Genomic DNA, 5,743 nt, shown 5'->3' on the forward strand with positions numbered 1-5,743 from the left:
GTACGAGTCCTTTTTTTTTAATTTCTCTTTTGATATTTATATTGGAGTCCAATTAAATTTGAATTTCCACAATTTTGTATGGAGTATTTATATTGTAGTCCAATTAAATTTGAATTTCGACAATTTTGTATGGTCTATTTCGGAAATGACTCTCCCAACAAGATTGTTTTTATTCCTACAAGTACAAACCATACATGAGTCTGATAATCTCAACTATCTCACCATCATCCATATTGATCATCACGAGGTTAACTATGAAGAGAGTTAGGATAATTTTGGACAAATGATGTGAAATCAAATGATTGGAAGTTAAAATTTTGTTTGAAATTTTAAAATCTTCATGATTTCAAACTACATGGCATACTTTATATCATATCATGTACAAAGCAAGCTTAAAATCTTCATGATTTCACTGATACTATTTCTGTATATCTCATTCTTAGTTTTCTATTACTACCCGTCTCTTATGCCTCTATTTTCTTACTATATATCATGTTGTTGTTACTTTGCTTATGTCTTCATAAATGTTATGTTTTTGCTTTCCTTGAGCTAAGGATCTATCGAAAATTGCCTCTCTACCTATCAAGGTAAGGGTAAGATCTGCGTATACTCTACCCTTCCCAGACGTCATTTGTGGGATTATACTGTTATTATTGTTCATTGAAAGCGTAGATCCTTTACTTAACAAGAACAGAAATTCTAAGAGAACTTGATGCTGAATACTGCATCACAAAATATCATTCGTGCCAAGTTCACATTTTCTTTTATCCCGATCTTCCTAGTGATATGTGGGACAAACATCGTTATAAGTTGTCCAAGTTGCCAAGAAATAGTTCGATTTGATAGCTGCAACTGTTTTCTTACTGTTCCACAACTCTGGTGGAGGAAATCGGTATAACATTTGTTCTTTCTATGATCCATACATCAACGAACCAACTGTGTTAGACGAGGACACGAAGGATATTTTCAAAAGGTTTCCTAATCTTCAAAACCTTGAAGTCTGTATCGGACAACTACCAGATTGTTCAGCAGAGAAGATTTGTTTTCCAAGATTGGATGTCCAAGTTGCCAAGAAATAGTTCGATTTGATAGCTGCAACTGTTATCTTACTCTTCCACAAGTTGAACTAGTTTATAATCTATCTAGAAAAACATAAAGTTCCATTTCAGGTTCTTCAATCTGCGTCTTATCTTGGAAAAAAGTGTTTCCCTCTTATGTATTGATGCTATTTGAGATGACCAAGTAAATTTAGTATGTTTACCCTATCAAATGTTTGTAATTGTGCAGGAATATTATCCATGGAAGTGATTCTGTTGAGAGCGATATGAGTTTGAAATACTAAACATCTATGACTGGTAAGTATTTCTTTATCCTTAATCAAAGGTCTCGAGTTCAAGTCTTGAGTTATGAAGTCATCTTTGGTAGAGAATGCTTTACCTTCCAAAAGTGGGATTTGTTATGACCATTTGTCAGATCACGTAAAGCCGTGTTTGGTTTTGCCTTGCAAGTTATCCAAAGGACGAAGATATATGGATGTCTGAGTTGAAAAAATTTGTTGATAGTTCAAGGACTTGTGGAGCAGATTGAGATGAAAAGTGCAGAAGCAGTAGTGAATGAGTTAATTTCAAGGACTTGTTCAAGCATGACTTTTGTTATATAAAATCTAGAAAGGAAATCGGTATAACATTGACAGATTCTTTGATGAATGAAATCGGTATGCTCATTCATTTGAAGTAATTAATCATTCAGACGAAGGCAAATTAAAAGCTCTCCCTCCATCATTTTCAAACCTCTGCAATCTAGTACTATCGCCTTGTTTTTGGAGCCTTGCAAAGCTATGAGATGTGAGTATGAACATTTGTTCTTTCTATGATCCATACATCAACGAACCAACTGTGTTAGACAAGGACTGATCAAGGCTAGAAAATTTGAGAACATTATATGAGCTCTACCTTCCTGGTTTAGAAGACACGGAGAATATTTTCAAAAGGTTTCCTAATCTTCAAAACCTTGAAGTCTGTATCGGACAACTACCAGATTGTTCAGCAGAGAAGATTTGTTTTCCAAGATTGAATGTCCTTAACGAACTTGAACAACTCCATTTATCTGCTTCTTGGGGTACTTCATTCGATGAATATACACACGGCTTCCCTTTGAGCTTGAAGAAAATGAGGTTGCAATGGCTCTCTCTGACATGCAATACACTTTCAAGAATTGGTAGACTACCCAACCTTGAAGAACTAATTCTAGAAGACACAATCATCGAGGAGGGGAAAGAATGGAACATGGAAGATGTCACCTTCCAGAATCTCAAATCTCTAAAATTGGATGGTATGAGATTTTCTGAATGGAAGGTTGATGCAGAGAAATCATTTCCAGTGCTCGAGATGTTAGATATAACTACATATGATAAGCTTATGGAGCATCCCAGACAGTTTTGGAGATATTGCGTCATTAGAGCTTATCAAAGTATGGTTCAGCCCTCAGCTTAAAGAGTCGATCTTCAATATTAAGGAATACGTTGAAGAAATGACCGGAGAAGACAAGCTTGAGGTATGCTTCCAAGGTAGATGGTCTAGAGAATGTGAGTATGAATACGAATTCATCAACTTCTTTCCTTTTAGAAATAATGTTATGTTTTGTTCCAATATTACTTTTAACTTATACAATATATGTTCTTTGCAGAGAGATCATATCAACCTGTAAAGGCTTCGAACTGATCCTAAAGACATGTTTGCCTTCTTCCAACGCGGTTTCTCTATATCCATTTTCGTTTATTGATAAGAGTGTGGTTAATAACTGTTTATCAAGTCTGAACAGTGCTAGCTGTCAGAACTTGTGTTCTTTATTGTAACGGATGAGATATTGTATGCATGCGTGCTTTTCATTACCATGAGATCTTATGTATTATTTTATTCTTCTAAAGTGTGTGACTTTCGTGTTGAAGTTGTAATCTACAAAGCATGAAACAAGTAAGTTCCATTGACTAACTTGAAATTGGCGCGCATAGAGCATTGATATGGATAGTATACACCTTAACTAAACACTCCAACTTACAAAATGATCATCTAGACACCTTTTGTAATATATGTGTTATGTCAACGTTGAGGTGTCTAGATGTGCATTCTCGAAGTTGGAATGTTTAGTTGTTTAGTAGAAGGGGTATTTTGAGAATGACAACTTGGGAATGAATGGATGAAAAGGGAACATAGCTAGACATGAATTTCAATTAGTTTTTATTTTACATATATATAATTAACTAATAAGTAGATGTAATTCTGTAGTTTAACCTCATGATCATGTTAACTAGCTGCCTGTTCATTTCCTTGAAGCCCGTGTTGGTTAGATCACATTATTTTGTTGTTGTTATGGTTCTTTTTTTACTGGCGTAGGATACCTGAATCATTTAGACATCTAACTTGGACATGAGTATAACAAACACTTTAATTTGAGTGGAAACATTATTCTAAAACAAAATTATAAGCTGGAAGGTCCTATATATTGCTTCAGCTATATATCTGAAAAACATTGAAAGTGCTAGATTTGAGAAGCAATAATTTAGAAGGAACAATCCCACAACAACAATATTGTGTCACTTAAATTTTTCTCACAATCATCTTGTTGGATGCATAAACAATTTGATACACTTGAGAATAGACATACCAAGGAAATTATGGGTTACGAAGTGGATTGCCACTCAAAATATTGATAGGGTACCACAAGCAATAACTCCAGCTGAGCAAGATCAAGAAGAACACTCACCAATGATTATAGTATTGGGCTGTCCGTAATATAAATAATGATATTGTCAACGAAATCGGATACAAATTAAAATATATTTAAAGAACTATATTCTTGTTTTTTTTTTTTTGAAAAAATCACTTTAACAAATAAAAATATAGGAAACTTTTTTTCTTCTTAATCTCATGTTATCAATTAAAATAGAATAACTTCATGTACCCTTTGACGGACAATAATGTTCATAGTATATCCATCATTAATTTTATTTATATAACGATAAAAATAATTATAATAAAACAAGAAATATTTTTATTTTTTATTTTTTTCTGAATTGAAGTAGGATAAATATTTGCTAATTTTAAAAAATATTATTAGAAAAAGAATGTGTTAAAAAGAAAATCAATAATATATTTATTATGAAAATGGGCATTGTTGATATATTTAATAACAATAAGGGCATTTATGGATGGAAGTATTGACGGCAAGGGCATTTTTGAACCAAATCATAAACGGAGGGCATTTTTGTTTATTTTATATAGTTTAAGGACATTTTTGACCCTTTCTCTTTATTTAGTTGGATAAGCTTATATTATCGTATCATAATATTTTATAAATTATGTCGGGATATGGTTTCAATTGGTAAAAAAACTATATCTTGTTGGGTATAAATTTGATTGTTAAAAGACAAAAGTTAAAGACAAGCCCATTTAAAAGTCAAAACATGCAATTTTATGATTCCTATTTGGTCTGAGCAGTGAGGTGTTACTCCCTCCATTTCAAAATAAGTGGTGTTTTAGAATGCCACTTATAAAATTTATTTCTCCGACATTATTAGAAAAGTCATTTTCTTTATTTTTATAAATCAAAAACTCATTTTTTTAAAAATTGTGTATGAGAAGTGCTTAAAGGAATTGAGAATTGGAGTATTATTGGTGCAAGAAAGAAGAAATAATTAGACATTGAGAAATGGACGATATAAAAAGACAATTCACAAGATTACTTTAGACTAAAGTCATTTTTTTTTTATATTTTCGTTTTAGTCTCATGGTCAAAAGTTACACATTATCATCTTATATTGTTTAATCAAGGGGAAAGGACATAAAATACCCCTATAATTGCATGAAAAGTCATTTACACACTAATATTTTTTTAACGTTAAGTGTTTAATATAGGCTTTTAACATGGCATTAACTTACAAAACGATCATCTAAACACCTTTTAAAATTTATGTGTCATGCAATAAATATCGAATGTCTGTGATACATAAGGAGAATGAGTTGGGACAACTTAATGACTTTTTTTTAAAAATAAAATAAAATTATACAAGTGACACTCATTAAATGTGTTCTTTCCACTCTCAATACACCTCATCATCACCCTCACTCGCGTAAGCCCACACACCCACCACTCAATTCTCACGTCTTATACACAAATATTTTTAAAATAATATTTTCTTTCCCTACCGAGCACGCCCAAAAAGAACATCCAATTGGAATCAGATAGGGAAGGTTACAAACCAAAAAAAGAAAAGAATTTTTTTATAGGTAATCTCAAAACAAGTGGAGTGTAAAATATTATATTTTCCACAATTGATTACAGAGACTTGAAGATGACAATTAATTTACAAAGACTAAGATGATAATGTGTACTACTGCCTCCATCCTGTGATAATATTCGAATTTCGAGAGTTCAATGAGTTAAAAAAAATTATCTAATTTTTTCATTTTTAAATTATTAATTTATTATAATTTATAATATTTTTCACGTAATTTATAAATTAAAAGGTCAAATATTTGAAAATAAAAAAAAGTGCTATGTGATACTATCATGTTCAAAAATAATAATTTCTATAAATTATTTCCTTTGTCCACTTTTAATTGTTATGGTTTATTTTTTTAGAGTCAAACAACTTTGACTAACATTTTATGATGTATTTTTTCATCATATTGATATGCAAATTAAAAATTGACTTTCTAAAAGCGCAATATGACAATTAAATGTG

At 31.5% G+C, this 5,743-nt stretch overlaps 1 pseudogene; it reads left to right on the forward strand.

Annotated features, from left to right (window-relative positions):
• The first annotated feature begins 2,285 nt into the window (after positions 1–2,285).
• The window catches only part of LOC102594449 (putative late blight resistance protein homolog R1A-10), a 14,038-nt pseudogene continuing 10,580 nt past the window's right edge, over positions 2,286–5,743 (forward strand).

The sequence above is a fragment of the Solanum tuberosum genome, unplaced genomic scaffold, assembly GCF_000226075.1.
Source record: "Solanum tuberosum cultivar DM 1-3 516 R44 unplaced genomic scaffold, SolTub_3.0 scf01059, whole genome shotgun sequence".
Classification (NCBI taxonomy): Eukaryota; Viridiplantae; Streptophyta; class Magnoliopsida; order Solanales; family Solanaceae; genus Solanum; species Solanum tuberosum.